At 35.5% G+C, this 13,523-nt stretch overlaps 1 pseudogene across 1 annotated transcript; it reads right to left on the reverse strand.

Annotated features, from left to right (window-relative positions):
* Positions 1–556: 556 nt before the first annotated feature.
* On the reverse strand, positions 557–5,625 carry LOC145013076 (TMV resistance protein N-like; annotated as a pseudogene). The gene is made up of 3 exons (XR_013664823.1): positions 5,402–5,625; positions 2,139–2,728; positions 557–1,760 (listed from the first exon to the last, which is right to left on the reverse strand). The product of XR_013664823.1 is annotated as a TMV resistance protein N-like (transcript).
* Between the last annotated feature and the right edge of the window lie 7,898 nt (positions 5,626–13,523).

Raw genomic sequence — 13,523 nt, forward strand, 5'->3', positions numbered from 1 at the left:
CCCATAAAGTTCAGAACTTTTTGCATTTAAGTCCCCTTAAATATTTTCAACAAACCAAGGTTAATAATTGCATTTCGGGTTCGAGTGTTTCCATGGTTGTGGAAATATTTATGTAATTTACTGATATACAATGTTTGTCACAGTAGTAAAGCTCCGGTGATGGATTTAGGAATATTATTCGGGTAGGGCATTAAAATGATCAGCTACATATTTAACAATTTGAATTATGTAAGAATAATCAAAATAATAAATTCAAGTTAATATGGCATACTTCTTCATTCCAAATTAAGAATAAAGAAAAACGTTTGGTTACATGCTATAATCGTTTTTGATGAACCGGAAAAGATAAGATTACCACAAAATTCAAAATTTTTATATAACGGCATAACCACATCAGTCATCACATAACTATCCTAAGTTCAAACAATTCAACAAGTTTAATATCTTTAACAAATACTGGGTCTGCCCATCATCGAGTCTCACTCGGTATACAGATCTGTCAGTCATTGGGTCCCGGCCGGCATCGAGCCCTGCCCAGTATACATATAAACATATGAACATATAAACACATACACATGAAATAATCACAAAGATAAACAACCTACAGAATGGTTATCGGACCCCCGCTCAGTAAACATGCAAACACATAACATATGTAATGATCTCAAAGATATTTTTAGAATGTCTCCTTCTTCCAAACTCTACTATGTTTTTCAGGATTCTTGGGGTGTTTCCTTGTAACAATGTAATGTGCCATTTCTTGTACCAAATCATGCATATCAAACCTTCCATGTTCTGTAATAGTTATGAGAGAGTTTTGAACCAACACCTTTATGCCTATAACAGGATGATAACCACAAGCATCAAGTATCATCATAATCTTTTCATTTTTATAATCATGCCCTCAAAAGAAACATGCAATATCAAGGAACAACTATTTCTCCAGAGTCTTGAGTCCATCAAAGCTGATTTTTAGCTTTTCCAAGATATTAGCATCTAGAATTTCTTTCAATCTATCCAAGGCACTCCTCCACTCATTCATCTCTTTGTCACCTAGAAAACGACCGAGAATTCTAAGGGCTAATGGGAGCCCACCTGCATAAGAAACTACATCTTTTGAAAGAAACTCGTAATCTTCTAAAGGTTTGTGACCACAAGGTGCATGCTTGCAAAAGAGCTTCATAGCCTCATCATTGTTTAATAAACTAATATTGTGTATAACATCTACTTTGTGTCCAGTTAATATATGTTCATCTCTAGTTGTGATTAGTATTCGACTTCCTTCACCAAACCAATCACGTGATCCAGCTAACTGTTCTAGGTGCTCAAGGTTGTCGACATCATCAAGAACAATCAACACCTTTCTATGGTGTAACCTATCCTTTATCGTGCGCCTTCCTTCTTCAACTCTCCCTACATTTAGTTGCTTCTGTTTCAAAACAGTACAAAGAATTTGTTCTTGCAATCTTTCCAAACCGTTTTGATTACTTGATTCTTCCCGAATATTTTTTAGAAAGCAGCGACCATCAAACTTGATGGAGATTTCATCATAAACAGAAGAGGCAAGAGTTGTCTTACCACCACCCCCAACCCCCCATATTCCAATCATCCTCTTACCACCAAACTCAATTTGTAATTTTGACATAAAATGTTGCATCCGAGCCTCTACTCCAACCAGGTTGTCATCCCCGCTTGAAGTTATTGGTTGCAACCTTTGTGAAATTGTGTCAACAATTTCTTTAATGCACTTAGACTCATGCCTTCAAATTGAATATATAAGGATCATTAACACACACTCACATTGACAAATAGCCTTATCATAAACTTCTACCCTAGAGAATTCTACCATGTGAGTTCTTAGCATATGTTAATCTCCCGCAGTAGTGATTATTATCCGGGTTTTGTCAAGTGATCTAGTTAAAGCCTATGAAAGCCTAAAATATAGACAATTGTTATTAGATTATTGCATAGCACAGGTATAACTAATTTCATCATTATACATGACTAGTGTTCTCTAAAAACATGTATTTTACCATCATGAATTTAGCATCATATCTTAAACATAAAAAGTGTAAATGTCTTGTAGTAGAGCACACATATCTTAAGCATAAAAAGTCACAGATAAAGAAGAAAATTACCCGTTCTCAACATACTCGGTTTCCCATCCAGAAATGTTACTTGCATCCACAAGTGCTTTTCTCCAAGATTCAACCTTGGTCTTGTTCTTCAACTCGTGTTTCACAAATGCTTCCCGGTATTTGTGTTTTTGTTTTCGAACTTCAGAAGGATCAACATCATAAAATATGGGTATCACGATATGTCCTCTTGTATCCTTGCATTTAATGATATGTACAAGTTCATCTAAGCACCATGACGAATCTACGTAGTTTTTAGAAAATATGATGATGGCTATCTGTGATTCTTCGATAGCCGTCACAAGAGATGGACCAATTGATTCGCCCCGAGGAAGTGTTTCATCGTCTTTGTAACTAAAGATCCCTTGTTGTACAAGAGCTGTGTACAGATGATCCACAAACGTCTTACGAGTATCTTCTCCTCTAAAACTAAGAAAAACATGGTACTTCCACACCTCAGAAGAAAAGGTCACATCGGAAGGAGAAGATGATGAAGATGCCATCGACATGTTGATTTGTTGAGATAGAATGTACGTGGTTTGAGCACCCTAATGAAATAAAATATACAAGGAGATGCGAGTCTCCGTTACAACCTGTTATCATGTAGAAAAACCTTGTCAGAACTCATAATTGAAGTATCTCTCTCCCTCCCCTCTCTCTCTCTCTCCACAAGAGAGAACATATTTACCCTTCAAGATTTCTTTACTAAGCACTATATGTTACAACTTTACTATCATATTATGTACAAAAACAATCGCACAAACTGAAAGCCCCCTAAGAGTATTACAATTATTAAAAGATCTTTAACTTGGATTCCTTACATCAAACATTAAACTCCTTATGTTCCATCACTTAGACTTGTCCCACACAAAAACAACCTCTCCCTCTTAATACACTTACAAGCATAAAGAATTTATTAAGATCTTGTTATTACCTATAATATGGATGTTCATAACTTCTTACATACCAGGGATACAGGTTCCATTGCACAAACGGATTTAACTATCATTTCCTCAACAATATGAGATTTTAACTTTCTCATCAACCCTATGGATACATCGTCTAAGGTGTTGTTTGTCTTTTTGGAAAAACCCTCTTCAAACCTCTTACTGCTGCGCGACGCAACACACACGTAACACTTTTCATCTCACAGTTGTTTGTTTTTTAGAAGTCTTCTGAGTCAAAAACCTCTGCGCGTGCTCTGTTTGGCACAACACTTGTACTGCCTCTTCCAACCTCTTCTTCTTCTTTTTTTATTGCTGAAATTTTGATTATATGTTATTAAAATTTTATTTCACATTTTTTTTCGTTTTTTCTTATTGAATTTATTTTTCATTTTTTTATATTCAATAATGATAATTTCTTGATGAAATATCATTATTTTTTATTAAAATATCTTTATTTTTTTTTGTTGAAATATCATTCTTTTTTACTCAAATATCATTAATTTTTACCGAAATGTTATACATTATTAAATTTTACGTATTAAAAAGCTATTTTCAGTTTAAAAAAATAGTTTATTTTAATTTTTTAATATTTGCAGCAGTATGCAGATGTTAAAAAAACAAACACGCTTCTTATTATAGTCTGCAGCCGTTTGGTCCACCTCTTTTACTGCAGAGGGTTGCAGAGGTGGTCCACAGACTTCATTAATTTTTGCTTCAGAAAATCAAACTAACACCTAAGACTCTTTACCACCATTCTCAATTACTAGGTTCATCATGGTTAGTTGTCACAAAATGGTGACAAATAATCATATTATAATCTCAAGCCTAATTAATCATACTTAACTCATAATACAGTCACGTAAGCAGTTCAAATCCTACAAGGGATACACATATCATAACAAGTATATAAACAAGTTATCAAATAGCAACATGCCAACTCTCATGCATTACTCAACTCATTAGACTTCTCATTTCAATCCTCAACTGTGTTACACTAACACTTATCATTACATTAACAGACACATGTATCATTTAAGACTAGCACATGGGGATTTATTTTTAAGATAGTTGACCCAAACTTTTTTTTAATAGCAATGAAGATGCATTTCCTCAATGGAAAATAAGAATGTGTAGCCTGAATGACAAATATGAAAGCATAACCTCCATTGTAAACATAAATGTACAAAATTTATAAAAAAAGTAAAAGTAAAATCTCCATGACATTTATAAATACATGCATTTTATAACTAGTAAATGGATCCCCTGTAGTTATTAAAGATATAGTTGTAACTTCCAAGATAAATTTAATTACATAGCGCCTCCATGGGAAAATGTATCATACTCATCAAAACAGTCAAATTATAGCCATGACCTCCATATGTTATATGCATATAATTTCCATAGTTCACAACATATAAGGCCTCCATATTTATTATGACGACTACCTCCATAGTATTTCAGTCACATTACCTCTATGGTATTTCTCTAACAATACTTCCATGGTATATAGATATAATCCACATGGTATTTCAATAACTTTACATTCATGGTATTTCATTTTTCTTACCTTTATGGCATTTTTATTAATGACAATACCTATATAACAATACCTCCATGGTATTTCAGCATTCACATATTAACACGATCTCTGGCTTTTCATTGACAGAACCCACATAATGTATCATAATTCCTCTTTTATATGCCCTTCAACCGTATGACTCATCAGCTATTTATGTGGTTATGCCACCACCATAATCCAGCACCTTTGATAAACACTTTCGCTAACCACATCCATAATGAAATTTATCACATAGCTTTATACAACTCGTCACACCATCATTATTCTCAACTAATGATGCATAAAGATTCAAGTTAGAACCCCATACCATTCATCATATGTTAATAATAATCTATATTGTGTCAATGCTATAGGTGATAATTATGTTTTAGGTGGGCCTCTGTTTACACCAAACGAGTTCCAATCACTACCCATACTCATTTAAATTAATGTCTCCATCCCCCTGTTCGATTTTCTTTTTGTATCCACAGCACATATGCACATCATTAAACTCATTTCCCTCTAATTACATTCGTTTATAACACACACAACAACGTATTAACTTCAAAAATGATTAACTTACTATAATAATTCAAAAACTTCACAACTTTGACTAAATTAGGTCAAAATACGTTTCTGACATTCCATATTGACATTAATTCTCTTAACTTAATGATAGAATTTAGTCAATAACCACTAATACTTCAATTTTAATTATTGATAACTTATACTGTATCAATTTATCATTTTCAGGAACATACCTCAAATTTCCAGCAGCACCCAACTTAAGCAGAGTCCATTTTGCGATCAAGTTACTTTTGCAAGATTATACTTCAATTTCATAGTTAATTTCTACTTTCAACTTGGATCGATTTGAGTAGATGGGTACTTTCCTCTTTCTCTCTATCTGCCAAGTGTCAACCAGGGTGCGAAGATAGTGAGGAAGTAATTTATAAATCGTTCATATATTTCCTCAGGTATTGGCGTTTCAACATTAGCTTCTATATTTTACATTCTAACCTCCAAAATGTAAATACTTAATAACAATTCTCAGAATTATATTTAATCATTTTTGTTAATTTGACAAAAAAATTATACTTATATTTTTATACCCCCAAAATTTATTATCTAACTTCAATGGCAAAAAACAGTATTACAAACTATTATGGCCATTTTTACATAACTTTCTATTCTAAAATCATGAAAATTGTAACCTAATAGATCAATTTTTACTTTTTAATTTCGTCCAAAATAGTCGGTAACCTTAGATTTACCGGTTTTAAGTCATATGCGGCTTAATTGTTCATGGAAACAAAAACACACACAAGCTATCATGGGCTTCTTATTATTTATTTATTTATTTATTGCATTTGATGACTTGATGCAAAACGAAAACAAAAACAAACAATCATTCAAAAAGATAATAATTATTGATTCCAAGATGTTATTGAAAGACAAATTGCTTTTATATAAAAAGGAGCTAAATTTGCAGGAATTAGCAAATTTTAGAAAACTAAAATTGACAATAAAATTCTTTAAGTTTAAGTATGCTCCTCAATAAATGTAGGAAATTAATAAAGTAATGAAAAATTTTGTTTATTAAAACGTAATAAAACAAAAATAGAAATTGCATAAAATTTGGAGGAAACCGGAATATGGATGCTTAGAAGTGGATTTTGGAGATTAAACATGTCATTTACTCTAAATAAAAAAAGATTACAAATATGAGTAAAGTACATGAATGGTCCCTATTGTGTTGGATAGTATGTATGTTTGGTCCTTAACTTTTTTATTTAACTCAGTAACTTTTTTTTTTTTTTTTTTTTTTGGCATTCCAGTTGACCAAATTTATAGATATATAACATTATATCGTATTTTGCATTCCAATTCCAAATTACTTACAAACATATGCATATGACATATATTCTATTTCGACCAAACAATTTGCCTACATAGTATGCATAACAAATATATATTTACGAATTACCATGAATAGGATATAAAAATATACATGCATATATACATATGACATGTATGCATGTTGGATACATACATTTTCATATTACCAAATTTGCATTTCGGTTCTAAGTTCCATATGACAAGTCGCCCATGGTTCACATGTATCATATGAGAAACAAACATTTTACCATGTCATTCTTGATCTAATCGGTTTGTGTGTAATCCTTGTTAAGAAAAACAACATTCATGATCGATAAATAAAAACGAAGAATTTGAGACTAAAGTGACTCTTGACTCTTGAGTATATTTCTCAGCATAAACTTCGGTTGACAGTACCCAATTCATGAAAATAAATTGGTACCACAGATCAATAATGGTGATGCAAAAGATCATCTAGAGAGGAAAACTGGTAGGTAGTCAAAGGACCTCTGGGAATATATCTACCAAATCAAAGGTCTCCATAAAATCTTATTAGAGGAGTTTAAATCATGTTCTATGGTAAATGTCTTTCCATAAATGTCTTTCTTATACCAAAATTCTGAGGAATCTATTGTATACATACCTAAACCTACAACTATCTGCATACATAGACCCGTCTTCAGAGGAAAACGAAATGAAATTGTATGTTGATTTCAAGCATGTGATGTTCCTGCTCAACGAACTAAAGGAAACATATCCTACATATGTCGACTCTTCATATTGCGCCTCACGTGTTTCATTAGACTCAGATTGAAAAATGTTGTGTACACCCAACTTGATGGTTCCCATTAAATCTCTTGTTTTGGAAGAATATCAAAATCCCAGAAAAGTGATCGTACCAATCATGTGGAAGCGACATATTATAAGTCTTCACCCACTTGACCCAATATAGAAACAGATTGAACACATTAATAGTGTGTGATCTTGTGTATTTATAATTAAGAATAAAAACATACTCTCCTATAATCATGGAGAGATAAAGACATAAACAAATACATACTAATCAATACAAGATCATTATCTAATATCCCCCTTCAAGCTTAGCGGTGGTGGACCAAGACGAAGCATGGTGTGAAAATGTTCAAACTGAGCACACGGAAGACTTTTAGTGAATATGTCAACCACGTGAAGCTTGGTTGGAATGAAATTGGTATATAACTTGCCAAATGCTACAAGTTCTCGAATAAAATGATAATCAAGACCAAGATGTTTTGCACGTTTATGAGAGATCGGATTCTGAATCATGAAAAGAGCACTCTTATTATCAAAAAGCAAAGTCGGTCTATCTGGAGGTAGAGCATGTAATTATCGAAGAAGATGAGTGATCCCAACAATTTAAGTAGTTGTGTTAGCCATAGCACGATACTCAGACTCATAACTATAACGAGAAACAGTAGGTTGCTTCTTAGCACTCCACGAAACCAAATTACCTCCAAGAAAGATCGAGTAACCATATGTAGAGCAACGTGTTTCCAAACATCTGGCCCAATCGGCATCAAAGTAACCTAGAATATTAGTGGAGTGAGGACGACTATAGGTGAGTCCAAAAGCAATAGTTCCCTTGACATAGCGAAGGATACATTTTACAGATTGGAAGTGAGCAATCGTAGGAGCATGTAAGTACTGACTTGCTTGGTTGACATCATACTACATACCAGGTCGTGTAATCGTAAGATATTGTAGAGCCCCAACAAGAGACCTATAAAGAGTAGGATCAGAGAACGGAGTACCATGAGGATTGAACGTCTCATGAGTAGCAAGTGGAGTGGGAACAGGTTTAGACTCTAGAAGGTCAGCGCGAGTCAAAATGTCTTTAGCATATTTCGATTGATTAAGGAATAAACCATCATCGATATAGCTGACTTCTAACCTCAAAAAATAACTAAGATCGCCAAGGTCTTTGATAGCAAACTCTTGATGCAAATGGTTAGTAAAAGAATGAATCACAGATTCTTGATTACCTGTAAGAATTAAATCATCCACGTATACTAGAAGATACATAAGACATGAGTCTCTAGAAAAAATGAACAAAGATGTGTCAGCTCGACTACAAGTAAACCATTTGACAAGAAGAAAAGAGCTAAGTCGATGAAACCATGCTCTAGGAGCTTGTTTTAAGCCATATAAAGCTTTCGAAAGTTTGCATACATGATTCGGAAAAATAGAATTAAAGAATCCTGGTGGTTCTCCATATAAACTGTTTCATTTAGATAACCATGTAGAAAAGCGTTTTTAACATCTAGTTGAGGAAGACGCCATCGATGCAAAACAGCTAAAGATAGAACAATTCTAACAGTGGAAGCTTTAACTACCGGGCTAAAAGTATAGGAGTAATCAACTCCATGAAGTTGAGAAAACCCTTGAGCAACGAGATGTGCTTTATATCGTTCAATAGAGCCATCAGAGTTGTATTTTATACGATAAACCCACTTGGAACCAACCACATTAGATCCAAGAGGTCGTGGAACTAAACTCCAAGTTTTGTTTTGATGTAGAGCCACGATTTCATCACGCATTGCCATAAGCCACTGTGGATTTTTAGAAGCAGACTTGTATCCTTTGGGTTCTTTTGTAGAAAGCAACGAGGCATGTAAGGCATGCTGAGCAAGAAGCCCAAAATCAGTAATATGGCGTGGCTTGAATATACCTGATTTGGAATGGGTAATCATATGATGAGATGCCAGTGGAGAAGTGTGTAGGTTGTCTGTGGTAGAGGCTGGTGGAGAAGACAAGTCATCATCATTAGTCATGTTGGATGGGGAATCAGAAGTAGGTGATGGATCCTCAGCAGGTGGTGAATTGAGATGCGACATGGTTGCTGGAGCCCCAGAAGTGGAGTCACACAGTTAACACATAGTAGGCTGAACAGGCTCGTTAAGAGCAAAGGTGGACCGAACAGTCGTGGGTTTCGAAACCAACCCAGACGAGGTAACAATAGTCGACCTATCATCTAAAAAAGATCACAACTCTAAAAATGATAGATCTGTGTGAGGAAGAGAACCTTTGAAGGGATAAGCGACCTCATTAAACCTTGCATGCCTTGTGATGTACACACGAGAGGTAACCGGGTCCAAGCATTTGTATCCTTTATATTGAGTTTGATAACCAATAAAAACACAAGGAAAACTCTGTGGTGACAATTAGTGAGCAGAGTAATCTCATAAATAAGGATACACAAGGAAACCATAAGTTTTGAAATTACCATACTGTGGTATGCGTGAATACAGAAGCTCGTAAGGAGACCGATTGTCCAGCAGTTTAGTGGGTAGGCGATTAATAATAAAGACTGTAGAACTAAACACATCAACCCAATGAGATGTGGGAATGTGAGAATTGAACAACATAGCTAACCCGTGTTTTAGCCTGTAAGAATAATTGGTAAGTACTTGACCCGATTGTACATGGTCCTTTTGGGTTGCCTTCACCAAAGTAACTTGACTGGAGAAATAATAGAGAGAGAGAGAGGTTATTATGATTTATTAATATGTTAGAAGAATAATATATTAAAGGAGAAATCATATTTGTTTAATTAATATTGGTCAATAATTAATTAAGAATTAATTTTGTGATCAAATGTAATTAATTAAACTAGAGGGGCTGAATTGTAATTATGTGATAGTTACAAAATAGGGTAAGGATTATCCTAAGGATAGGTTGGACGAATTTAAGGTGATAAGGCCTTAAAATTCGTCCATGATAAGGATTCAAAGCTTATCTTGTGGTTTGCTTGGTGGGCAAGCAACTAGATAAAGATAAGGACTGAAACCCTATCTCTACACCTATATAAACACCCCTTTGGCTCATGAATTCGTCCATACCTTCCCAAGGCTTCTTAGGGATGAATTTTTATACCTCTCGTCTCTCTCTATAGCCTCTCCATTTGCTCTTGGTGTTTGTGAGCCATTAGAGGCACTACACTTGTGGTGCTTGCTTTCAAGACCTAGGGTTTGAAGATTCAAGTTGTTATTACAATATAACAACAAGAGGTATGGAATCTAACTTTCTTGGTTAATTTCGAAAATAGCAATCATCTTTAGGGTTTTATTATGTGTTCATAATGTTGTATATCTAATAGTGAAGACATAGATCCAATGCTAGGGTTGCATGTACACATAGGATTGTTTGTATAAAACCCAACAATAAAACCTTGCATGCCTTGTGATGTACACACGAGAGGTAACCGGGTCCAAGCATTTGTATCCTTTATATTGAGTTTGATAACCAATAAAAACACAAGGAAAACTCTATGGTGCCAATTTGTAAGCAGAGTAATCTCATAAATAAGGATACACAAGGAAACCATAAGTTTTGAAATTACCATATTGTGGTATGCGTGAATAGAGAAGCTCGTAAGGAGACCGATTGTCCAGCAGTTTAGTGGGTAGGCAATTAATAATAAAGACTGTAGAACTAAACACATCAACCCAATGAGATGTGGGAATGTGAGAATTGAACAACATAGATAACCCGATTTCAATAAGATGCTTATGTTTTCATTTAGCACGACCATTTTGTTGAGGAGTGAATGGGCAAGAAATTTGATGAAATATTCCATTGTCTTAAAAGATTTTGCAAACAGTGTTATTGGCAAATTCTGTACCACCATCACTTTGAAACACCTTGATGTGCCTAGAAAACTGTGTTTGAACAAGTTTAATAAAGGCGTTTAAGACAGCATAAAACCCATTTTTAGTTTTTAAGGGATAAAACCAGGTGAAGCGTGAGTAATCATCAACAAAAATAGCATAATAAAGGTACCCATCAGACAGAACAAGAGCAAGCCCCATAAATCACAATGAACAATATCTAAAGGATTTGTTGCACGTTTCGGATTGTTTTCAAAAGGTAAACGTTGTCCCTTTGAAAGTTGGTAAGATTCACATAAAATAGGTTTTGGTAAAATAGAAGTAACATTCAAAAGACCCAATCTGTTCAAAGAAGAAATAACATCAACCGAAGTGTGCCCTAATCTACTATGCCAAATTTCAAACGGTGCTTTGCTAGAAACTCCAGAAAGTGCAACCAAAGTCGTTGGGTCATCTTTTAGAACATATAAACCATCTTCACACTTTCCTTGTGCTATCACTTGTTTGCTTGCCCTGTCTTGAATGTTAAAAAATGATTGAGAGAAAAGCACATCAACGGGGTGATCTAGAGTAAGTTTGCTAATGGAAATTAAATTTTTGGTTAATTTAGGAATAACCAAAACATCTCGTAGCAATAAGTTTTAGAGATTTTATGAGAACCCATGTAAGAAATAGGGAGCTTTTCTCCATTACCAAAAGAAACTTGTAGATTACCCATGTAGTGTTCTGGTGCAGTGACATTGGCAGCAGAGGATGTCATATGTGCACGAGTCAACATACTAATCATGGTTTCCCTGAGTGACGTGGCACTGAGAATGAAAGGCTTGTGCTTAAGTCGAGTTTGTGGTGGATGCATTTGAGGCATATGTGGCCAGTTGCTGAATCTCCACTGTTAGCGCAAACTCAGCCCTAAAACTGGTCACAAATCCTTACCAAGTCATACCACTGTTAGCGCAAACTCAGCCCTAAAACTGGTCACAAATCCTTACCAAGTCATAGCCTCAATGGTTGGGCCTCCCAACGAATCACTAACTGCCTCCCACCAGTCTCTAGCTCTGTCTCTCAAACACCCTGCAACATACCGGACCTTCGACCCCTCAGGGTAGAAGCTCGTTAACTGTGCAGAATCGATGTATGCAATCCACCTCTTGTCCACAATGGGGTCCTTCACCCCGTGAAAGTCTGGTGCACCACATCCCCTAAAGTCCTTGAAGGAGAGTGTGTACGTCCCTGGCTAGATGCCATGTCACTCTAGAATGCCTTAAGACGATCCTCCATCAGCTCAATGATCTCTTCCTTGATCGACACGAAAATCACCAGGGTCGCCTCAAGGATGCCACTCGTAATCTCTGACGTGGTGAACTCACATGACCCATCATCAACCGACTCGGAACCCACCCCTGAACCTGAACCCGAACCTCCTGCTCTGAAATGTGTCACCACCATTCTGAAACAAAACACCTAATCGTCAGGGTCATACATAATCTTGAGAGGTATTACACACTCTATAAGTTCCCTGGTTCTATCTCAGCCCTCCTTGACTCGGGTACGGATCCTCTGTTTTCAATAGTACTGGCCCATACTACCTTCCACATCTATCCGTACTTTCCTCAAGGATTGCCTTGGCTTCACCAAGTCCCTTTCACTTTTACTACTTGTTGCACTAATCTCATCCTAGGCTTTCCCTAGGGTAACTCTCCAACCCCACTCTCCACCATCAGTTGCATAAGAAGTCCCTGCTCTCTCTCTCCCTAACTAGCTCGTGAATACCATTACATATCACTAAGACCATATAATTCTTCGAATGAAAGGTCTCCCCCTACAACGGTTAGACTCAAACGAGAGTTGCGAAATAAGGCTAAACCTAACCTTCTGAAATTATTTAGTCCTCGTAATATGTAACTTAACATATTCATTTACTAGTTAGTTAAACATAACTAGGACTCCTAAAAGCACAAAGCAAGCAGCATTCGTGCATTGAGTAACGAAAACCAAGCATACCATAACCAGGCTATCATATCACTGACCAGTCAGTACTATCATGTAGCTCCATAAGCACATATAACAGGCATATCAGGCATCCTCCTAGATCTTTAGCCCTAATCTAGGATGTAGTTCTCATACGCATACAATAGGCATATAAGGCATCCTTACTAGATCCTCAGCCCTAATCTAGCATGCAGTTCTCATAATCACATCATATATCATAACGTAACATGTATGGGTATCTTGGGGAAAACTTACTTGAGCTCGGTTGATTGCACGCATCACACACCTTGTTCTTTCTCAAAGCTCTTTATTTTAATTTTTAAAAAAACTATTTTCTTGTAAAAACCTTTCAAACCATCGATTTGAGTCT

Source organism: Lactuca saligna, chromosome 8 (assembly GCF_052625555.1).
Source record: "Lactuca saligna cultivar CGN05327 chromosome 8, ASM5262555v1, whole genome shotgun sequence".
Classification (NCBI taxonomy): domain Eukaryota; kingdom Viridiplantae; phylum Streptophyta; class Magnoliopsida; order Asterales; family Asteraceae; genus Lactuca; species Lactuca saligna.